This window comes from Narcine bancroftii, chromosome 8 (assembly GCF_036971445.1).
Source record: "Narcine bancroftii isolate sNarBan1 chromosome 8, sNarBan1.hap1, whole genome shotgun sequence".
NCBI classification, from domain to species: domain Eukaryota; kingdom Metazoa; phylum Chordata; class Chondrichthyes; order Torpediniformes; family Narcinidae; genus Narcine; species Narcine bancroftii.
Genome location: NC_091476.1, coordinates 159,528,225 through 159,553,412, shown reverse-complemented (window position 1 = coordinate 159,553,412; position 25,188 = coordinate 159,528,225). Strand labels below are relative to the sequence as shown.

Sequence of the window (25,188 nt, the reverse complement as noted above, 5' to 3'; positions counted from 1 at the left end):
CTCCCAGTGACTGTATCTCGCTGTTAGTCTGCCTCTTAACTCTTCCAGCCCCAGCCTACTCTCACCTCCCCGGGGCGGGCTTTATTCTCTTTTCACTTTGCCAGAGTCTCCGGCCACCGAGGACCCAGGCAAACTGCGCTCCAGGTGCGGGAGTGCTCGCCTGACCTCCATGTCCCCTGTGAGAAGCGGCCGATTCAACAGGAGGACGGAGAGGCTTGTCAATATTCTTTATTTATTAATCAGGAGCCAAGTTCTAATTATAAATCATGATTTCAAGAAAGAAGTGCCCAAATTCAGGCTGTAAATTCTTACTTTCACTCACTACTAACCTTTAAAACTCTATTTTCTCTTTCTCTGTAGTTACATAGACCATTCTTTCATAATCCGCCTTCTGTGACTGCACTTTTATTCCACGTGGCAATAACCGGATTAAGGAAACCAGCGTGTTAGAGCATTGAGAATTCGGAAATCCTGATTCCATGCAAAGCCCAAAAAGCAGACTTGATCATATCTCGTTTTGAAGGAATATACTTGATAAGGTCGCTCGATGCCAAGTGAGCAAGAATGCGGTGGGCAAAGTCACGCTGCTTGACGGTAGAGCTCAGGACACATGCCAACACATCGCACGGGGGGTAACATTGAGCTGGGAACATGACTGCATGTTCAGGCTACGTCGAACCCTATCCCCCACTCCGCCCCCTCCCCCGCCTAATGGTACATGAAAGAAATATCCAGCAGAGATTTACGCCCCCGGCCAGGAGAGGGAAAATATTATGTCATTAATCAAAGTGTAAAGTGGCTGATAACAAATTGACACGATCCAACTTCAAAGCGTTTGCTTGGCGATCTGCAATCTCCATCGATGAAGATTTTAATTCTCAGAGTAGCAGGATTAACCGTCCTTGGTATCAAGTGAAAGCCATTTCACAAAACCATGCAATCGAAGCCAACACCGTGTAAACCATTCTGAGGATTTCCAAAGTGATGTCTTCAATGCATTCCGGTTTGGAATACAGTAGGTGAACCGTGGTCATTTACGTTCACGCAGTATCTTTCTTTCTCCCATGCAAACGAACAACTCGACTGAAGCTCACGGAGATGGCCACAGAAGCGAACAATATTCTGTCTTTACTTCAGGGAAAACGATTCCGATAAACACCCAAATAAATGCAGTTTTCGACATCCCGTTAAAGAGGAGGCAAAAAACCCCAGGACACTCTGCACAGTTTCATCAGGTCAGTTTGTGCCATAGAAGGTCATGGAAGGAAAACGTGAGATTTCGAGGTGATGGTCACAAGAAGAGAAAGGGGAATTATGGTGACGTTTAAGGAACGTTCTTGTTTATACATTGACAAGAGATTAAACAGGTGGTGAGGAAATATTACTTCTGACTGGTGGGTCATTGGGGGAGGGGAGAGAGAGAGAGAGAGTAGGTAACGGGTTTCATGTTAGATTGTGCTAGTAGGAGCTGCCACGGGGTTACTGGCCTGAATGGCCTCCTGTCTCAAAATCATTGTTTAAACTGTTCACGACTACTGAACAAGGCAGTCCAGCTCCAAATCTGTGGTGATTCTTATCCGAACAAGTCTTTGGATTAGTCCAAAATGACCTTTAACCTACTGATCTAAACTGTGCTTTGAGGAAATATCTATTGTTGTCAAATGCAATGCAGTAACACCAAAGCCTAAGATGGTCTATACTACAATAAAAAGGATTTACCCAATGCACATTATTGATACAATCTTGCATATATATATATCTATATATATATAGATATATATATATATATTTTGTTGCTACACTTAACATCACATTTAAATAATCGGATGCTGTTGACATACAAGGAATTCAGAGTCTGACCTGGATTGTAAAGGATCGATTTCATCTCTTGTATAGGATACGGTTCATCAATTGCCAAACTGGCCATTGCAAAACAAAGATGGAAGGTTAATGCATCAGATAATCTTAACTTTCTGCTCAACAGCCTTTGGATATGATGCATCTACACTTACTGTTATGAAGATTAATAGAATCATAGAGTTGTACAGCTCAGAAGCAGGCCATTCAGCCCAATTCATCCATGCTGAACAAGTTGCCTACCTGACCTGGCCCCACTTGTCAGCATTGGTCATATCTCTCCAAACCAGTGGTTTTCAAACTTTTCCTTTCCACTCACATAACACCCTAAGCAATCCCTTACTAATCACAGAGCACCTATGGCATAGGGTTGGCTTAAGGTGGTGTATCTGAATGGAAAGAGAAATGTTTGAAAACCACTGCTCTAAACCATTCCCACACCTGTACTTGTTCAAATGTCTTTTAAGCATTGTAGTTGTACCCACATCAACTACTTCATCTGGCAGCTCATTCAGCATACCCACAATCCTCTGTGTGGAAATGTTCCTTCTCAGTTCCCCTTTCAATTTTTCCCTCACACATAAAATCTATGAACTCTAGAATCAGACTTCCCTATCTTGGGTAAAAGATTGTGACCATTCATCTTATCTGTGCACCTCATGATTTTGCATACCTTTATAAGGCCACCTCCAAGGAAAAAAAAATCCCAGCCAATCCAGCCTCTTTATAACTCAAGCCCACCAGCCCTGTAATGTGCTACTGAATGCTTTTTGCAACTTTCCAGGCTATTGATGTCCTGAACTGCACAGACATGTGATCTCATCAACATCTTGTACAGTTGTAACATGATGTCCCAACTCTTGTATTAATTGCTCTGACCATTGAAGTTAAGGGTACCAAATGTCTTCTTCAGCACCGCAGTTGCCATTTTCAGTGATCTTTGTACTCGTCCCCCTTGGACTCTCTGTTCTACAACAGAGCCATTCTATTTATTATGTCTTTGGCTTGGCTTCGCGGACGAAGATTTATGGAGGGGGTAAAAAGTCCACGTCAGCTGCAGGCTCGTTTGTGGCTGACCAGTCCGATGCGGGACAGGCAGACACGATTGCAGCGGTTGCAAGGGAAAATTGGTTGGTTGGGGTTGGGTGTTGGGTTTTTCCTCCTTTGCCTTTTGTCAGTGAGGTGGGCTCTGCGGTCTTCTTCAAAGGAGGCTGCTGCCCGCCAAACTGTGAGGCGCCAAGATGCACGGTTTGAGGCGTTATCAGCCCACTGGCGGTGGTCAATGTGGCAGGCACCAAGAGATTTCTTTAGGCAGTCCTTGTACCTTTTCTTTGGTGCACCTCTGTCACGGTGGCCAGTGGAGAGCTCGCCATATAATACGATCTTGGGAAGGCGATGGTCCTCCATTCTGGAGACGTGACCCATCCAGCGCAGCTGGATCTTCAGCAGCGTGGACTCGATGCTGTCGACCTCTGCCATCTCGAGTACCTCGACGTTAGGGGTGTGAGCGCTCCAATGGATGTTGAGGATGGAGCGGAGACAACGCTGGTGGAAGCGTTCTAGGAGCCGTAGGTGGTGCCGGTAGAGGACCCATGATTCGGAGCCGAACAGGAGTGTGGGTATGACAACGGCTCTGTATACGCTTATCTTTGTGAGGTTTTTCAGTTGGTTGTTTTTCCAGACTCTTTTGTGTAGTCTTCCAAAGGCGCTATTTGCCTTGGCGAGTCTGTTGTCTATCTCATTGTCGATCCTTGCATCTGATGAAATGGTGCAGCCGAGATAGGTAAACTGGTTGACCGTTTTGAGTTTTGTGTGCCCGATGGAGATGTGGGGGGGCTGGTAGTCATGGTGGGGAGCTGGCTGATGGAGGACCTCAGTTTTCTTCAGGCTGACTTCCAGGCCAAACATTTTGGCAGTTTCCGCAAAGCAGGACGTCAAGCGCTGAAGAGCTGGCTCTGAATGGGCAACTAAAGCGGCATCATCTGCAAAGAGTAGTTCACGGACAAGTTTCTCTTGTGTCTTGGTGTGAGCTTGCAGGCGCCTCAGATTGAAGAGACTGCCATCCGTGCGGTACCGGATGTAAACAGCGTCTTCATTGTTGGGGTCTTTCATGGCTTGGTTCAGCATCATGCTGAAGAAGATTGAAAAGAGGGTTGGTGCGAGAACACAGCCTTGCTTCACGCCATTGTTAATGGAGAAGGAATTATGTAATCAGGAAGAATATATCATTCTAGAAAGTATACATCTGATATGCGATAAGAGCCTGGTGAGAAAATGTACATGCCTGAACACTAATAAATAAACTTTCAGTTTTTGAATTGATTTCTACAATTACATTTATATTTCATTTTCTATCTCACAGAATCCCTCAATGTAATTGTTGAGAAAAAATGTGTTTACTATAGATTTAAAAACTAATCTTAACCAACTTAAAACCTTCTATTCATCTCTTAATCTAATCACTGAAGACTTTTACATATTAAAGGAACAGGAGTTCCATTCCTTTCAACCACTGGAAGTTAGTCACAGGGCAAATTTTGACCCTCTTAATGTTAAAAGTGTTGGTTTTGGCATTGATTTCAAGAGGCACATTAAGAAGGACACCACTCCCCTTTCCATGTGTGATAAAATGTGTCAGGAGATAGGTGTAAACGCTGTTTTACACTTGTTTCATTTACTCTCCATTGTTAGATGATCCTCTTTTCACACTCACCTCTTTAATTATAACCATCAAGCTCAAATGCTGTTTGGGAAAGATTGTTAGCACATTTTATCTCATCATTCAAAAGGTGTTTGAGCAAAAAAAAACTTTTGTTTTTCTGTGTACAATACTAATAATAAAACTCAAGATGGTTTGCCATGGAAAAATGGGACTTGCAAAGATAGAATTGCAAAGATATATTTTTGTTACCAGTAATTACAATATTTATTGGGAAATGGTCAGAAAAAATATCAAATCTCAATTAATAAAATATATTAATATGCTATTTTATGACATAATGCATCAAAACATTATCAAATGATATAGATAAGAAATTATTATCGTAAAATTAAGGGAATAAGCCACTGGCTCTGGAAGAGACAATGAAATGAAAGTTGTTCCCATTGAGAAATGGTCTGAGGAGCCCATCTGGATCTCTTCCATGACCATTTTTAGAAGGTAAGGACCATTTTTTTGGCAAGGTGATTACTTTTGCCTTCAGTTAAAAAAAGAAGAGAGCCTACATGTTGTGGGAAGGGGAGAATCAAAACTAAATTAGCAAAGTAAATGTTGCAAGAAGGAAAAAAGATGTTTTATTTTTGGCTGTCTTTTCAATCTCACAATACTGTCTTTTCTGAAACCACAAGTCAGCTTAAATTACAAGTCAACTTAAACATAATCTTTGGCATGATAAGTGACTCATGGTGCCTCATTTGGTGCATCAAAGTGATATTCCAACTAAAATTTGTTGTAGAGTAAATTCCAAAGATCAAGTGGCACATCCTGCAAGAAAACCCAAACTGCTAGATTTTGGATGAGCTGAGAATCCAGGTGCTTTCCCAATTGTGGACAAATTAGAGAAAAATATTCAGACAATATTATTGTCTGCTGAATATTATTAATTTTCATATTTTATATTTAAATTTAGACACACAGCACAGTAACAGATCCTTCCAGCCCAATAACCTGTGCCAACCAAATTCCCCGATTGACCTCCTTGGTACATTTTGAAGGGTGAGAGGAAACCAGAGCACCCAGAGGACACAGGGAGAACGCACCAACTCTTTATAGACAGTGCTGGATTCGAACCCTGGTTGCTGTGGCTGTAATAGAGTTGCGCTAACTGCTATGCTATCCATGCTGCCCTATTATTTTCTATAAAATGCATGATAGGAATAGAGAATTGATTGTGATTCCCTGCAGAAGCTAGATACATTAATATTTTAGTCCAACACTCCACAATGATACTAATGCTGCATTCAGACTTAAAGTCCTCATCTCATGATTAAACAGTGACCTAACATTCTTAAATTGTGACAAAGTGCAACGCAGAGATGTCAGTGGGGAACAGTATGAAACATGTAAAACTACTCAGAAAGTGTTTGATCATTTTTCAAACGACTTGTTCTAGTTTTGAAGCTGGCTAATCTTCATGATACTTTCAAGATATTGTCTGCTCTTCTTTTTTTTCTTTGGCTTGGCTTCGCGGACGAAGATTTATGGAGTGGGTAAATGTCCACGTCAGCTGCAGGCTCGTTTGTGGCTGACAAGTCCGATGCGGGACAGGCAGACACGGTTGCAGCGGTTGCAGTTGAAAATTGGTTGGTTGGGGTTGAGTGTTGGGTTTTTCCTCCTTTGTCTTTTGTCAGTGAGGTGGGCTCTGCGGTCTCCTTCAAAGGAGGTTGCTGCCCGCCGAACTGTGAGGCGCCAAGATGCACGGTTTGAGGCGATATCAGCCCACTGGCGGTGGTCAATGTGGCAGGCACCAAGAGATTTCTTTAGGCAGTCCTTGTACCTCTTCTTTGGCGCACCTCTGACACGATGGCCAGTGGAGAGCTCGCCATATAACATGATCTTGTGAAGGCGATGGTCCATCATTCTGGAGACGAGACCCACCCAGCGCAGTTGGATCTTCAACAGTGTGGATTCGATGCTGTCGGCCTCTGCCATCTCGAGTACTTTGATGTTAGGGATGAAGTCGCTCCAATGAATGTTGAGGATGGAGCGGAGACAACGCTGGTGGAAGCATTCTAGGAGCCGTAGGTGATGCCGGTAGAGGATCCATAATTCGGAGCCGAACAGGAGTGTGGGTATGACAACGGCTCTGTATATGCTTATCTTTGTGAGGTTTTTCAGTTGGTTGTTTTATACAGCATATATTGTTAATTAGAATAGAGATTTAATTAACAAAACAACATTAGAAAGGTAAATGTATCATTGCAAAGTGTAATGCTAAAGCTATCTGACAGCATGACCTGTTCCTTCAGTGGTTCTTCCTGTGAAATTTCATTCAACTATTTTAATGTTGTTGGGAAACTTAAGATTCAAATTTTATCAAAGGAGGAAAAACAAACACGAAGATCTCACTTTCAACGAAGTGACTCTGATTTCTGTGTGTCTTGAGAAATAAAATGAATACACAATGGATGGCAGAAAGTCTAAAGTAAGATGTGGCAAGAGGATTAATATTTTACATATGTAAAGTGATGGGAAAAAGATACAAGGATAATGTGACATTTTCCTTTTTCTCTGCAGGATGGCTATGGCCGTAAGGGTGTTGGAAATACAAGGTAGGTAGTTCGAAGCTCTTTGCTGGTGTTGGGAACTGAAATGCCAAGAGAAAGAGTTCATTTAGAAGATTAATCAATGGATAAGTGATGGATGGATAAGTGCCTAATAAGTGTTGCTTTGATGCATTGAACAGAAGGATTTCCACTTTTGTCCAGATATCTCTCGTCCTTGTGAGGTTACCTTCACTATCCACAGATTGCTGTGTTTTAACATGTATTATCTTTTTTTAACTGTTCTTGGAATCTATGCAGCGATCGTCACATACACACACAAAAATAATGCCTGAAGAGAGTATGAAGGGATGAGGGGAAATGAGGGAAAAAAAATCAAAGAATGGGAGTGAAGGAAGGAAGGATAAGGGGAAGTGAGTAAGGAAGAGAAAAAGGGATGAAAGAGAAGGAGAGAGAGAAAGGGGTGTGGGGGGGTGGTGTGGAGGGGAAAAGCAAGGAAGCAGTTTATAGTATATTTTGTTACCTCAGTACGTCCCAAGTATTTTATGGCCAATTGTTATTTTTTGGTAAACATATTATATTCATATTTTTTAAAGAGTCTGTTTAATGAACTATTTTTCATTTATAGCAATGATTTACCTGAAGGTTACAGGCTTTAATATTTGACTATGGTCTTAAATTGGAATTTTCTGGGTATGTAGATAGCTTTTGTTTATAGTTTAGGTTTGACTACCTACTTATTGCCCACATGAGTGAAAATTTTAACCAGCCTCGTAATATTCTTCTTTATCACCCTCCTTTAGTCATGATTGCCTCAGATGGAGCAGGCAGTGAGCTCTCAGATAATCAGGAAATAGTTCAGATGAACAGTGATTAACTATCATAATATCTATTAGCAGACTTAAATGATCTTCATATCACTTGTCATAATGTTTGCTAATTACACTGGATAACAAATTTTTTCAAAAGGTTTGTTTCATGAAAGAAAATTCGGGAATATGAAAACAACCAAGCTGAACATAAAGGTAATTTCAAATTTATTGTATCACTTAGGAAGATGGAAAAACATTAAATAAACTTTTATTGAATTTAGCATGTCTAACCACGCAATGATGCTGAATCATTGAGTTAGTGTAACTGATCTAAAAGTGTTTTGTCCCCGATTTTCATTTGTACTCAGCAATGTGTCAGTGTCCAACTATAGTTATCCAGCATTGATGCATTCCAGGTGCCCAGATACCACTCTTCCATGGTCATAATGTCCTGATGAAACCTTTCACCATGTTCAGCACTGACTGCACCGGGAACAGCAGGGAAGATGTCCAAGCGCAAATGCAGAAAATGAATGTTCAATGACATGTTGCACTTCATAGTTTTGTATGGTTGAAATAGACAAAAGAAATATCACAGGAAATCACAAAAATAGGTTATATCTGAAAAAAAACCCATGATAGGAAATAAAATTAAGATGATTTTGGTGATCAGCTTCCCAGAATCCATAAAATACACTCAAAAGTGTTTTGGAAGCAAAATATTTGTTGTCCAGTGTTATGAGTGTCTTCTCTTTTCATGCTTTTTTTTTCATATTTCCTAAGCAGCGTAAGCTGAAATTACTTCTTTATATAAGGATGCAGTAAAGTAGTGTGGGCAAAGTAGTCCGTCACATCAAAGCATTTTATATTTGCATAAGTATTGTCAAAGCTTGTGACAAAACTTCTGATTTGATATCATATTAAGAACCAGGGCTACAAATGGAGAGTGTCTGGGAATTTTTTTTTCCGTGCCTTTTAAAACACCCCAAAGTAAGAAGTGCAATTAAACCATAAATATCTAAATATGATTCATTTAAAGAACAGTTTTGGTGTTTACATGTGTTCCTTTTGCTGCTGTGTGACATTCCTCTTGCCTGCCTTTCTCACTACAATTTTGTATTTACTTTTCCAGGGTTTAGAAGGAGAATGCTTTTCAAAGCCAGTTTTCTGATGAAATTTGTGCTCTCTCTCACTGGTACGGATTGTTCAGTAAGCATTCCTCCTACACAACTAACTGTGGTTTCATTTATTGCATTACAAAAAAATGAAATTTAAATCTGATAGTTTAACAACCACCTTCTGTTTTGTCACACTGGAATTTGTGAAAATTATCCAATTAGCATTGAGTTAAGAAAGTACATTTAGGACATCAAGGTTTTCTCAGAATTATACAATTGTGTATGTATCTGTTATCTTTGCATAAAATGATTATGGTATGTGAAAAACATAGGGAACCTTGTATGCAGTTAGAGGAGTACAATCAATGCCAGTGGAAGTCAATAAATCACACTGAATGTTTCTGGTTCCTGAGCTTTTACACTGAAACCTGCTTATTTCAAGTCAAATACTAAGATTATGAATCATCAATTTACCTGAATAAACTGTGCTAAATCACATCACCCACTGGCTAATTTCCTGAAAGCAGCAATTAGAGAACATTTGCCAATTCAGACATCTAAACAATCACAACATAAGCCTAGAAGTTCATTTTGATGACACTCATGTATTGAAGTATTCTTATGTATTCACCAGCTTCTGAATGATAAATGATCAATCAGACCAATGCCACAGTAATGTGTTGATATTTTTATATATAAGAACAATTTCACCATTATGCCAAGTAAAAAGTATATTTTGGGCAGGGGGAATCCTTACAACTACAATTTAAAACAAAACCAGAAAATGTTGGAAATGCACTGCTGGTCAAGCAGCATCTGGGGAAGAAAAACAGAGCCATCAGAACAGAATCAGAAGCAGTTTTTGCCTCTTCTCACAGAGGTTTCCAGCAATTCCTGTTTTTGTTTGATATTTCCACCATCAGTAGTTTTTTTCTTAGATTTTCACGTTGATCCAAATGGCTTGTTCATTCACATTTTTGGCTCCCATTCCAGTGAAATATTATTTGTAAGTATAATAATGGTTAATTCTTTCAAAAGATAAGAGTCCATCAGGTTACAATTTCCTACTCAGTTGTAATTCACACATTTTTCTTTTGGAAAATAAATTTAGATTGCCCATTCACTGACTTGCTTATTTATTTTAATTTTTACCATCAGTGCTAATTATGAAACATCTATTTTTCCAAGTTTTTAATTTAAAAAAATTAGACATGCAGTACAATATCAGCCCCTTCCGACCTGTGACCCGGTGCTGCCCAGTTACATCCAATGATCCCATATGTTTTGGACAATGGAGTTAAACCAGAGCACCCAGAGAAAACCCACACAGACATGGGGAGAACACACAAACTCCTTACAGACAGGATTCGATGGTGCTCTAATAATGTTGGACTGACACTACGCTAACCATGCTACCCCAATCATTACTGAATCATAAAAATATATCCCAGCTTCTCAAGTCAGAATTCCCCTTCATCTCTGCATCACCATCTATCCACTGTCCCTTTTATTTCCTGGCTTATCTACCTTCTTCTGACTGCCTAATAAAAAAAAAATCCAACAAGTCTTAACCAGGAAGAAAACATCGAGGCTGGATCATCTCTTTTTATCATTATAAAATCAAAAATTGCTGGAAACATTTAGCATGTTAAGCAACATTCTCAGTAAGTCTTGGATCTGAAAGATTGAGACCTTTCTCTATCCACAGGTGCTGTCCGGATTTCTGTTTTATTTTAGACATGCAGCATCTGCATTTTTAAAGTTTTTCTACCTCATTTAATCTCTTTAGCATTTGATAAACTCCATCTAACTTTCTTCAAAATATTTTAACTCTTTTGAATTGAGCAACCTCAAAATTAAATGTGATACTTCTGAAATATTTGACCAAAGCAATATACAATTTTGAAATCATCTCTTCCAGTTTATAACTTGCATCCTTTGTTATGCAATTTTATTTGGTGTTGACTGACAAAATCAGCGTTAACAATGTTAGATATCTACTCAAATATTACAAGATAATTTTCCTACTCCTCGTGCATTCTATTTTTTCCTATTGGATGCCTGTTCCATGTTCATTTGTCCTTTTTCCAGATTTTCCTCACTTAATTTGTTATTTTTCTGCCCACAAACCCATGCTTTCTGCACAGATTTTCATGTAGTAATGAAAATGGAATTACCAACATTACTGTCAATAACAGTGAAACTGACAGAAGTTTTGAGATTTCTGAACTTTCCGAGTTTTATGTGAAACTACAAACTTTGAGTGTGTGGTTCAGTGCTCCCTTAAAGTCTGTACTGTTTACAGATGAATTGAGGCAAATCACCTGAATTAATATTAAGCTAAACTAATGAAGAACTAGCTCTGCTATATGATACCCTGAAAATATTACTAATATAAAGAAGGTTTTAATTTTATACTTAAGTCATAATCACTATTTGGTCAAGTATTTGACTAAAAAAAGCTATGATTTAATGCTCTTACATTGATATTTCAATGTTAAAGAATTTAAAACCTTTAATTTAAAAAAAATATATATTTCCAGGTTCTAGCAGAATAATTTGTGATTTTATTCATTCATAATTTGCATTTAATAATCCTTAAGAAGCAAATTTGTAAATTGTGCATTCTACTTCCTTCTAGGCTATGAGAACTCTGATGTAATTGGCTGCCAGACATTGATGATCGACTTGAATTGACAGAAATGATCAGTGGCAATTGATAAGGAGAAGTTCACATCAAAAAATATATTTATGAGAAAATTTCTTTGAGGTCAGTGACCATAAATTCTGGATCAGCATCTCACAAATCTTTTAGGCTGTAATCTTTCCTCACTGCTCCCATTTTAGTGTTATCTGTATATATAGACAACTTTGAACTGATTCCATTTATAAAAATGATGAACAGCCAGGATCCATCAAAGAGCTGTGGAATGAGCCATTGAGTTAATGGTTTCCCATTCTCACTTTCCTTTTATGCATTATATTCTTTCCACAAGTAAATATTAATATATGGAATTGAACCCTGAACAGCAACACTTTTTAATGATAATGTTCAATGTCTTACGCTTGTTCACAAGGCTGAGAATTCCATACAAAATCCAGAATATTCACCAACTCTTTCTCTTATTCTATTGATCTGTGTTTCCAGGTGGTCTCTTCTACACTGCCCTTAGCATTGTTGTGAATAAGTTTCTCACATTTTACTTGGGAGTCTAAAATTAGATGGCTCATCCCTAACCTTCTGAAGGCAGGAGTTAAATTTGTTATTTTCCAGTCCACTGTGATCTGCTCTCTTTGCTGTGATCTCTGGAAAATATCCGCAAATGCATCCATAGTCACCTACATGGGGCTGAAGATTATGAGGGCTGGTCCCTTATCCGCCACCATTATCCACAATCTATTTGGCACTTAGTTCTGCGTGATTCCAAACTTAGCATGTGGGCATGTGGCTGCAAACATCTCACTTCTAACCTCGCTCTTCTCATTTTGTCAGCTAATGCTTGCTATTAGATAATGCACCTACCGCATTGTGCTCACGAACAAATTCCTCATGTTTAATGGATAATTTCTTCTTTTATTTGGTCTTAGGATATGTAGAGAAAGATTTTCTGTTTATCTGTACATATGCTACACAAATTTCTTTGCTGGTTTTTATTGAAGTCTCTTATCAGTTCTACATAGGAGATTTTTAAACTACCTTTATAAACCTTGTCTTACCCATTACTTAAATTCTTGTGTAATCTGACACTTTCTCCCTTTTGAAGCCTTTTTTTGACCCTGTGAGTAAGCTATTAGTGGCTTTATCCCAATATGCCCTCCACTCATTTTGATATATTGTTTCTTCATTCTAAATAGATATTCAGAACTCCCTATTACACTTTTATGTTAAAGTTTAGTCCCATTTATGTTTTTGTAAACTGGAGTGTATGTGATCAGGCCACTCTTCACACTTAACCCTATCCTATTCATCCAGATGCACTTCAACTTTTGTGGTCCTGTGAATTGAAATGGAGGATGGAATGCCTGCAGACATGGTGGAGGCAACTTTCTTTGTGGCCTTCAAGGTTTAAAAAAAACACTTGCAGTACTACAGAAAAAAAGCAAGTGGGTTAAATTAGAGTTTTTCTGGTATGGTGCTGGCATGTCAATGATGGGCCAAATGGACTCTGTACTGTAATTCTTCTTCTGATTCCATGAAATTGAGCTCCAGGCTTGAATGATATTGCAAAAACTGAAAGTGAATGGTCCCCGAGCAGCAATTAAATCCAAGGCGGCAGATCCATATAATCTACCACTGGTCTCTGCTGACAACCTTTTGACAGGAATTTGATTTCACACCCTTTGATGGTTGACTAAGTGTACAATACTTTGAAGTTTTATGAATTTCGCATGTTGTTCTTTTTTTTTCAATTAATGCTGTATAGTGTATGTGGATTCAGGATGGGATGAGACACTAATCTGATTGAAAGCTAAGTAGTTTGGGTGTTTTATTTTTATTTTTACTCCGTTTTAATATTTTTTTATTCATGAATGTAACTTTAGTGTGTTTTAAAATAACTATTATGTTTTGATTCATTTTTAAAAATAATTTTTATTCAATTTATAATATTTCAGCCTAATTAATGCTATATCTCAACTTCATTCAATTGTTCCCCAATGTATTTCTGATCCCAACTCCTGTTCGCATGGATCCAAATGTATAACAATCTTCATGGAGTCTTAACAGCACAAAAGAAGGCCAAATATTTATAGAGTGATCCATTCTGTCCCTTTCCCCAACGTTTCTCCCTGTGTTGTCCTCAATATTATTTTCTCTCCAGTGTCAACCTTTTTATTGCACCACTTTCATTGATAATTACTTCAAGATTATAAATTCCCTTTCTGATTCAATAAAAATTCTCAAAATCCCCTCAGTATCTTTTGCTGTTTCTCAATTTTCTGCTTCTGTGATAAATTCAAAGTCTAGAGCTCCCTTAATTTATTTTTCAATTCTGTGCGTTGCACAATTTCCTACACACCTCTTCTTGAGTACAAGTGTTTCTTTTCAATTGATTTTAGACTCTTTTTGGTTTAATTACGCTTGTTTTCTTGTTTTATACTCGTTAACCCACAGGACGTGGGTTCTACTGCAAGGCTACCATTTATTGGCAATTCCCAACAGTCCAGGAGAAAATGGTTCTTTGCTGCCTCTTTTAGTCCCAATGCCTTGTGATGAAGGTATTTCAATAGTATTGAGGAGGGGGCTTCAGAATTTTGACCTGTTGATGATGAAGGAAGTGTGATAAATTTCAAAGTTGTTTCAAATGTGTATTCTGGGAGTAATCTGGACGTGATGATATTTTGATACATTTGCTCTCTTCAATGTTAATTCAGACATACAACACCATAACAGGCTCTTTTGGCCCATGAGCCTGTACTGCCTAATTACACCCAATTGATCTACACCCCTGATATGTTTTGAATGGTGGGTGGAAACCGGAGCAGACATGGGGAGAACATACAAACTCCTTACAGACAGCGCTGTAGTCAAACCCTGGCCATTGGCTCTGTAACAGCATCAAGCTAACTGCTTCACCAATCTGACCTAATAATTTGTTGGTATTGGTCTTGGTTGTTCTGTGAATGAATTCTTGCTGAATTGCTTCTTCATGATGATGAACATTCTAGCTACTGGGAGTAGTGGTGGAAAAAAATAAATGTTTAAGTTTGAAAGGGTGATATTCATCAACGTAGGTTCACAATCTGGTTGTTTGAGAAATAGTATAAAGAGCATAAACAATTTCAGAGAAAAGTATCTAAAATGTTTCTCTCTTCTTAAATACGAAGTGGAATTGCACAACCTTCAAATCTTTTTGCTGGTACACACATAGTTTGCTCGAGTTTTTATAACAGAATCTTATGGGGGAGGGAGAACAGAGAGGTCAGCATTAAAAGAGTTAATATTTATCTCATGTTTGATTAATACTCCTCCCTCTCTTCTTGTTTGTGCAGTTGCTGGGATTCCTTCTTGTCGATTAGCTCTTGGGAATGCTAGGATCAGACCTGGTAACAGATGCAAGAAGGATACACACATATAAATAAAATTGAGTTTCTCTATTAATTTCATGTGAAATTCAACTTCTTTATGCTAAGAGGCTGTTTTCCCTTTGATAGGGCCCTAGTTTGGAAATGAGTAAAACTTTCTTCTTAAACAAATTTCACAATACTGATTTCACAAGCAAGTTTTTTTTTGCTGTGTTTTGAGTTATGAACTGCCACAGAAAAATAATCCCAGCCCCCTTGTGTTGTGAATAATTCCTTGTCTGGGAAGCTGCTGGCAACTATTTGGAATGTAACCTGGACCAACTTAGTGATTAGCAGGACAGTTACCTACTACCTTTTGCTGTGAGATTTTCTGATACTGTTTTAGTGTTTTTTTCTATATCAGTGGAAGAGTTAATGGAATTAAAATATCCAGACTACAGGTGATGGTGGAGCTTTAGTACCTAGTTGGAAATATATTCCTAAATTGAAGAGCTGAGATGTTATGGTAAAGTTTTTCTTTGGCTTGGCTTCGCGGACAAAGATTTATGGAGGGGTAATGTCCACGTCAGCTGCAGGCTCGTTTGTGGCTGACAAGTCCGATGCGGGACAGGCGGACACGGTTGCAGCGGTTGCAGGGGAAAATTGGTGGGTTGGGGTTGGGTGTTGGGTTTTTCCTCCTTTGTCTTTTGTCAGTGAGGTGGGCTCTGTGGTCTTCTTCAAAGGAGGTTGCTGCCCGCCGAACTGTGAGGCGCCAAGATGCACGGTTTGAGGCGAGATCAGCCCACTGGACACTTGGTGAATTTGGTGCAGTTTTGGTCACCAAACGACAGGAAAGATAGAAAAGATACAGAGACAAAGTACTAGGATGTTGCCCGGACTTCAGAAACTAAGTTTCAGGGCAAGGTTTATTTCCTGGAATGTAGAAGAATGAGGGGAGATTTGATAGAGGTATTTAAAATTATGAGGGGTATAGACAGAATAAATGTAGTTATGCTTTTTCCACTGAGGATAGGAGAGATACAAACCAGAGGACATTGGTTAAGAGTGAAAGGAGTAAAGTTCAGAGGGGTCATGAGGAGGAACTTCTTCACACAGAGAGTGATGAGAGTGTGGAACAATCAGCCATCTGAAGTGGTGAATGCAGGCTTAATTTTAACATTTCAGAGGAATTTGGACAGGTACATGGATGAGAGAGGTATGGAGGTCAGTGGGACAAGGCAGAAAAATGGTTCGACACAGGCTAGAAGGGCAGAAGGGGCCTGTTTCTGTGCTGTAATGTTCTATATTGGAGGATGGTCATTCCGAATATGAGGATTCCTTGTAGCATTCTTTGATATTTGTTGTTACAGACCACTGACTTCAACTACAGGCCAATAAAAGGTCAAAATTTCCCTGACTTAGATTGCCTGTAAAACATGAATCCAAATTAAATGGTTGTAGTCGTATTTCTTCCTACTAAGCAATGAGGTTTTTTTTCAGGGGTAACAATTCACATCTCCTTCATAGCTAAAAATGCCTTTAATTGGTAGTGTTGGATACCCTCTTCTCATAGGAGATGGAAATTTAGGAACATCATCTTACCTATTTTAGCAAAAGTGAGAATGCATCATTGATGTTGACAGTGGAATTATTGGCGTTACTACCACCTTGAGAGCAATTTAGGGTTTAGACATTCAAAGATAGCTAAGTCTAGTTGATGTTCAATGCAGCTTCAAGTTGGTGGAGCAGCTGAGGCCTGTACTGCCATGGAGCCAGAGATCCATAAAACAGCTGATTGCCATTTCCATTAGCTTCTGGACCTCATTAACTCAGTGTTTTGGAAGCTACTGCTTAGGTCTTGTTGTAATAATGACTTCATTATGTCAAGTAAAATTGTAGCATGGGGGTTTTTCAATTGCTCTTTAAAGATTTATCCTCTTTTACATGATGTCATGTCTTGAAACACATTGAGGCGCTTCCTGGGACACTGAAGATTTGCCAATGCTCTTTTAACATTTATTCTGAATTTGAAAGGAGGAAATGCTGCTTTAGTATTGTTGGATAAGTTCAAATTGTGTTAGTGTACAATTAGGGACAAATTTATACATTTTTAAAAAGCATATTTTCGAACATTCAATTTCAAATTTCATTGGTCACATTGAGCACTTATTTCCATCCTTTCTTTAAAATATTACCACCTCACCATGTCCTCTCCAGTTGTAGAGAACTTGAAGAAATATGTGTCCTCCATATAAAACAATGATAATTACTCTCAGGAAGGTGATCCTCTTTATTCTCATTGTAATCTTAAAACAAAACTTTAAAATGTTCATTAAAATGATGATTTAGCTTCAGTTCTTCATTACAGCAAGATCTCTCATACATTTATAGTGTCACAAATGTCCAGTGATGAAATCACGCATTGACATTTGATAGTATTTCTAAAAATATCTTGCACCAACATGGGAATTCATGGGTTAAACTCTAAACATCATATCTATGTTTATTTTGCATCAAGTGTCTGGGAGAAGCTTGCAGGATCAGATATAGTTTTCACGATACTGCTGGTTTATTGAAGTAATAAGCAATCAATTCACATACAATTAGTTAAAGTTAATAGTTGAAGAAAAATAAATATTTTGGTAAAATAAAGAAAATGGTCAGCTATCAAAGCAATCAGTACCTAGGATTGCAATGTTTGTTTAAAGTGGTTAACCTTTTACCCCAAGGGATGGTAGTTTGATTTAAGATCTGATACTGCGCAGGTTCTGGCTGATTCAGTGGCAGGGTAAGGAGAAAACAGGGGCTGTGTTGAGTGGTTGATTTGGAGAGTGCTCCTTTGCCACTCACAGCAGTACCTGCAAATTATGCCAGGGAACTGGATTCATAGTTGATGATTTTAGCAGGTTAGGGACCACATTGAAAATCATTCTATTTGGCCTTGGTTCTCTGGAATGGAGCATGAGGAAGTGAAAGTAGCTGTGTTTGGGACTAAAACCAATTGCAAATTCACATCATCAAACAGAATGATAAACACTGTGGATCAGGAAAATATGGAATAAAATATTTTAAATTGGACAGAATTATATTGGCAGCTACCAAATATTGCTCTTCTAACTTGAATTGACTTTGAATTGAACAAGCTGTCTTGAGTCTCCTGGTGCTCCTGTTTATTTCATCTGGGTTAGGGTTCGGCTAACTGTTACCAACCACTTTAAACAAACAATGCAATCCAAGGTGCAGGGCTGAACATTTTTTTTTGCAGTTTGATTATTTAGACTGTTCATGTGCTAGTCAATATTTATCAATTGTACAGCCTGAACAAAATAGATTAACAGGTCTTTTATCTTTTCATGGTTTGTCGAACTTCATTTTGTGCTCAAGTTAACAGTGCCATTCCAACATAGTAGAACAGGAATTCCATTGGCTCTGAGGTCTTTTGGGATATCCTGGATCACCTTTTGTTTTGGAGTCAGCTAGTTTGTTCCCTGATTCACAGATGCATGCTGCATGCGATAGTTTGTGCAAAGCCTTTTCATTTAAGTATCTGCAGAAATGTATGAATGATTTGGATAAGATGACTACTTGTGGTGAGGAAAGGGCTGGGAAGAGGAGATGCAATGCACACCACAATCCATGTCAAAATTAAAATGTACATGCAATGGGGACTGATTGAACTGGAGTGCTAACATCAACACATTGTCGACAATAACAAAGCTAACATTATATTACAGACTATGTATGTACAAGAGTGAATCAAATCTTGGCAACATTTGTAAAATTATAAACACCTCTGAAATGATATATCACTGAGTGTAGTGTGCATTAAATGGAAAAACTCATGTGGAGTTTTTTTTCCACTAGCAAAGGATTATCCAATAACTGTTGTGTCTGGAGGAAACTCGACCCCCCTGCCTGTCTGGAATGTGTATATTGCGGGTGGTTGTGGGTTCTCCTTGTCTGAAATTTGTTCGGAAGTCACATCACCTGTCAATCAAGTTTGGATTCTGGCCACCCATTAGTGCACACCTTGCTGTTGGCTAATTTAAATCACCTCAGGTCATTATTGACCAGAAGCACAGATTAGCACTGTATATAACACCAAAGCACAGCACATTCTTTCCCTATGTCTCATGATCCATCGCTCCATGCCACTACTGTGGACATAACGGAAGAGTCGTGGGTAAGGTGTGCACTACACTGAAGCTGAGCCATTAGTGCTGCGATAGGTCAGTACTCGCAGAGAGCCACAACCCCATTGGTCAGGGAACCGGGTATGTGTAAGTGTCCCTGCTTGTAGTGTGTGAGCGCGCCAAGTATAGGTTTACCATTGTCAGAGTCCAAGCAAAGTCTGAGGTGAAATAATGATTGAGTACCATTTAATGTTCTCCCCTGTTTGTTTCCTGTGTGTTAATAAAAGTTACCTGTGATTGCCATCCCTTGTGTCCAGAGTTACCTCTCTGGGAACCCACCGAACCTGATGCTCTTCCCAACACCCAAAACCCCTTTAATGATATGACATAAAATACTTGCACATGTTCAGCATATTTTTGAATAGATTTCAATAATTTCTATATTTTATTTATTTTTTGAAAATTCAGATGCATGAAATGCTGTGGAATTTAATTTTGTTGAGTCTATTTTGTAGATAGAAAATAAAATTTTGACCAATTAAGCAATGCAGAGGTGTTATGCCTTCTGCCGAGTTATTTGGGGTACCTGCTAAATTAGACCGGATTCTCCTCCAGTGATGCTGAAGACCATGAGATTTAAAAAAAAATGAAATATAGCTCCTGAGCCCAGACTCCTGAATGGGTGATGACTGCTAAACTCAAAAAAAAATCCTAGCAACTTTGTGGTCTTCGGCTGTATCTGGAGGAAGCACAAGGGCTGATAATTCATCTCTGGGTCTTGGTTGGCCAGACTTGCTCAGTCAGATTGGTGAGCAAATCGGGGGCAATGCTTTCCTCTGAATTTAGTTTGGTTCATATCTTATAATTACTTAGGACACCAATCAGTCCATTTAGTCTGTCCTGGCTCATGGAGCAATCTCATTTCCCTACTAATTTTCTCTGTAATTTATTCAACTCAGATTCTATCAGGCATCTATACAATTTAATTAGTGACTAGTTAATCTGCCTGGTCCTATCTGCCAAACATTCGCTTCCCCATCTGATTCCACTTATCACCTCCCAACCTTGCCCTGCTTACGAATTGCCAATCTTCCCTCTTACCCCTCAGTCATTGACTCAAAGCACCAATTTACAGATGCTGCTTAACATCTTGGATTCTTCCAGTGCCCTCAGTTTTGTTTCACATTCCAGCATCTGCAAGCTCCTTTTAGCCTTCATCTTCCATGTCTCTGGGATGGGGAAGGAGATCAGAGCAAACCTGAGACCCAAAGGGAGACTGCAGGAACTCTACGTAGACAGTAACGGATCTTGAGATTGAGTCTAGATTGCTGATGCTGTAAGGCATCTGGATCTCCACTCTCAGGTGGTCATTGGTGGACACCACTTGATTTGTGTTTGATTGACAAATAAATTTCGGCCCCCATCTCCTTCCTATGTGTTCGGGTAACCTTTTTCATAAAAGCCTTTAAAACTTATCAGCAAAATGAGTTTATTCATCACAACATATGCAGTATAATGAATCCATGATGATTTGGCCAACATCTTTTATGGTCAGAACAGTAATGTTGAAAGGGCAGGATATCATGTTAAAATTGTACAGCACTAAGGGATGGGGTAGACTGTGAATCATTAAAAAAATGTAGCTGGGAGAGTAAAGCCGCAGGACTAGAGAACAAATGAAAGACCCTTGAAACCGAAGGTCCTGATGGAGAAAGACCACCTCATGGGAAACCTGGCTACTGATCATGAATATGTATGTATTCAATAGAGTCATTGTAGATTACATGTGTGATGTGTGTATTGCATTGCCAGCCACTGCTTATTGAAGTATGGATTTTTAAAAGTGATTTAAACAAGAGAGGTAATCAAAACAGGAGATTAGAAAGGATTGCAAGTGTTCACTAATGGGACTGATGCAAAAGAGACAGGAAGGACAATCAAATGGAGGTCAAATGTTAACGTGAGGAAAGGAAGTCAACCGTTATGCCTGCAGTCAGCGGGGTGTGTGTTTCTCTGGGTGTGAGTGGACCTTTACTCTCTTGACTCGTGCCAACGCACATTCCGCCGGCGTCACTCAGTTACTGGATCTGTGCCCTGGGCTCCAATCTTTCTTCTCACAGTTTCCTAATCTGTTCTATTGCAGCATGACACTTCCTGAACTGAGAGAGTGCATTCAAATAAACAGATAAATCATTCTCAATTATTACATCCGCAGTTTCTGATGCAAGCAGAGGGACTTCTGAACACACCACAGAGGAAGAATCTAAAACTTCCTTCATCCTGCAATTTAAAATTCCACAAGGCTATATTCTAAAAGATTTACAGCTCCGGCAGCCCAAGGATGAAAGCAAAAGGCAAGAAAAAAAAATCAGGTGACTGAAAATTGAGCAGAGCAATGAAAATAGAACCAGTGTGGAAGTTGGTGGGAAATGAAATGTCAGGTAAAAGGATTGGCTTAAATGTCATCATATTAACCTTCAATGTGCCATAATTAATAAAGTCCAGCTCTCGACCAGCAATACGATGGTTGGTAGTAAAGCTGGAATAGTCCCAAAAGGATGGCTTTTGTTTGGAAAGACTACCAAAAGACAAATGCTAAGTGAATGCTTGTTTCTTGCATGGAAATGCTTTCAAAATTCAGCTTGTCTGCTTGTGATGCTAATATTGAAACACTAAGTCAGTGGTTCTCGACCTTTTTCTTTCCATTCACATACCACCTTAAGTAATCCCGAAGCCGTCGGTGCTCTGTGATTAGTAAGGATTGCTTAAGGTGGTATGTGAGTGGGAAGGGAAGGTTGAGAATCGCTGCTTGAGACCCAATTGTTACTGAAATATTTTGCTTGAGAAAAATTGTCATTGGCCCATTTCCTTTGGAGTTATGGAACCATGCACATAACAAGTCAACTAGGTAGAATTAAAACAGTGGTTTTCAAACTTTTTCTTTCCACCCACATACCACCTTAAGCAATCCCTTACTAATCACAGAGCACCGATGGCATAAGGAATACTTAAAGTGGTATGAGAGTGGAAAGAAAAAGGTTGAAAACCACTGCACTAAGTGCTTTACTCCTCTCATGGCAATGATTCGGAGGGCTGGGACGGTTGGATGCAGTGCTGGCCCTTCCTAGCCTAGATGAGGAGTATATTGAGTATGGCAAAGCCCAGAAAAGATGGAGCAGAGAAGTGCTGTGCCATTTAACCTGAGGATGCTGTTAACTGATGTCTATGAGAGTGTCTGCAGCATGGTTAGAAGTTCCCCAATGCTATTATTTCAATTACTGTGCAAGTGAGTAGAGGTACTAGGAAACTTAACTCCAAGAAAATATGAGCTATTGCACATTCTGAGGAGTTTGATAATGCCAGAGATGAAAGACAAATTCAGCACAGCTTGTACATATCAACTAAACTATTAGGGTGCATTTCTGCCTTTAACACTTGCCTGAAATCCAAAGAAGTTCTTTCAGAAGACATTTCTGCAATCTTGTTTGGGAACTGAAATTGGAACATTACATTTTTATGTCAGTGTGGAAGACTTTGAACAGCAGCTGCAGAGTAAAACATTCCCTGTTCCATCCGAATAGTACCTCTTGATCATCAGTGTGGTATTAAACCTTTTAAAATCACCTTTCCTCATAGTGTATAATAATAAACGAGCAAACAGAAGGAGGCCACTCCATATCACCCACAATCCTCTTTGTCACTGAGCATATACATTGTCCACTTCCCCCACCCCCACATTGTCCTCATCTCCCTTAGTTTAATGTCTAAAAATCTTTCTATCAAAATCTTCAACACCCACTGCCCTTCAAGATGGGATTTATCATCTTCTGAGGAGAGAAATAGTTCCTCATCTCATCCATAAATAAACACATTCTAGTCCGAGGATCTCTGGACAGAGTGAGGTGTCTCAGTCTCGGCCTGAACACATCCTCTCAGAATCTTGTGTTTTGCTCATTTCAAACTCCAGTTGGGATTAAACAACTTGCCTTATAACCCAGTTTTGCTTTTATCAGGCAACATTCCATAGAGAAAAAAGCTCCCAAACATCAATCATTCCAAATTAAAATGTTTATATTTCTTCACTATTTGGGTAATTTCATCCAGTCGTAAACTCCCAGATTACATCATTACTCTGGCTTGGGTGGAATGCTCCTCTAAACTATTACAGTATATACAGTACTTCAGCTGACCTTAGCACCTCGTGAATTCTCCTGGTAGTTCAGTTCCTTTCTTATTCTTTCTTTTAAATAGCCCTTGACCAAATATGATCATCCACGGCTCCTTATTTTTTTTTTGTTATCAATGAAAGAAAGGCTTTCATTTTATAGCGTAGATTAAAAACCTCTCATACGACTGGAGGGAGGACTAACTTTCATTAGCTTTCGACAATGGATAGATTTCACAAGTAGGCTTCAGAGGGGTTCTGGGTTTAGGTGGGAAACCAGGGTTATATATGGGAAAATGGAGGTGGAGCTAGGAGGCGTGGCCAGTCATCAATACAGCACTCACCCATTGAATCCCAGTTCACTGCACATTTGCATAACAGATTTTGCAACACCACAAAGAAAGGTTTATTGCCCTGTAACTTTACCTGTTTTTCTCTTTCCACAGATGCTGTCTGACCTTTTGATCATTTCCTGCATTTTATATGTTTAGGTACCGCAGATTGCAAGCATTTTGGTTTTGCTCAGAATTTGGCTGAAAATGTATTTAATCAACTGATTTTAAATTCCAGACTGCATTGGAGGGATTTGAGCACAGCTTGCTTGGTCAGCAGTGTGAACCTCTAGATTGCTAAATCAGTAACTCTGCACTTTTCTGCTATTCCCTTCATGGTTTGGCGCATTCTACAAACGTACTTTTGGAATCTTTTATGCCCAAATGAACTCTTGATTTAAATGTCTCTCCTGATCTGAAGGACTGTACTATGGACAGTGCAACACTCAGTCAGTATTTAGAATATTAGATTGAGACATACAGCACAGCTACAGGCTCTTTCGGCCCATGATCCCATTGCACCCAAATGACCTACAGCTTCTGGTACATTTTTCGAAAAGAGAGAGGAAACTGGAGTCCCTGGGGAAAATCCACTCAGGCATGGGGAAAACGTATCAACTCCTTGCAGACAACACAAGATTCAAACCCTGGTCCCAATCACTGGTGCTGTAACAGAAATGCCCTAACCGCTACACGAACCGTGCTGCCCTCACTCTGCTAAACTTGCTGCAATCAGTATTGAGCTGATCAGAATCAGAATTTATAGTCATGAACATGTCTCAAAATTCATTGTTTTACGGCTGCATTACAGTGCAAATATTGCTTTAAATTACATTTCAAAAATAGTGCAAGAAAATAAAGGAAAGTGAGGTAGTGTCCATTCAGAAAACTGATGGCAGAAGAGAAGAAGCTGTCCTTGTGTCACTGGGTGCTTGTCTTCAGGCTCCTGAATCTTTTTCCTGATGGTAGCAGAGTGAAGAGGGCATGGCTTTGGTGGATAGAGGTTGCTTTCTGTAAGGTAAAACATCATGAGATGGGAATGTGTAAGGAGTTACCCTGTGCAGGGCTGTAACAAGAAGGGGAGGTGTCCTTGTACTCCTGTTAGGTAAAACATCATGAGATGGGAATGTGTAAGGAGTTACCCTGTGCAGGGCTGTAACAAGATGTGAATGCATCCTTGTACTTACAAGATAAGAGAGACATTGATGGATTGAGAGGCAGGAAGCTAGCAGGGAAAGGATAGCAACAGTTTTAGTCATTGGACAAGTAATGATATGATGATGTTCTAAGCACGTATCCAAGGGTATAAAAAATCACCATTTTGCTGATAACGGCAGAATGCATTCTCCGACTAACATGGTTAGTTGCAAGTGTTACAATCCGGTAATAAAGAACAAAGAACCCTGATTTCGACTCAGTCTGGTGTTTGTCTCACTCATTCATGAACAAAGCAGACCTAACATTTCTTAAGACACCGTCTTAAATGGAATTAAGGCTGGTGTCCATGATGTCATTGGCTGTGTTTACAATCCTGGAGTTTTTTTT

General features: G+C 39.2%; 2 long non-coding RNA genes across 3 annotated transcripts in view; one reads left to right on the top strand and one right to left on the bottom strand.

Moving 5' to 3' along the window:
• The first annotated feature begins 56 nt into the window (after positions 1-56).
• LOC138741482 (uncharacterized) lies at positions 57-15,221 on the top strand. The gene is made up of 6 exons (XR_011343517.1): positions 57-1,235; positions 7,094-7,128; positions 8,050-8,105; positions 9,025-9,087; positions 11,652-11,780; positions 15,002-15,221. It is a non-coding gene; the product is annotated as an uncharacterized lncRNA (long non-coding RNA).
• Positions 12,564-25,188, bottom strand: part of LOC138741484 (uncharacterized) — a 28,201-nt gene continuing 15,576 nt past the window's right edge. For both annotated transcript variants that reach the window (XR_011343520.1, XR_011343519.1), the window contains exons 2-3: positions 22,586-22,638; positions 12,564-15,052 (exon numbers count right to left, since the gene is read on the bottom strand). This is a non-coding gene — a long non-coding RNA (uncharacterized lncRNA). The remainder of the gene's footprint in view (positions 15,053-22,585; positions 22,639-25,188) is intronic.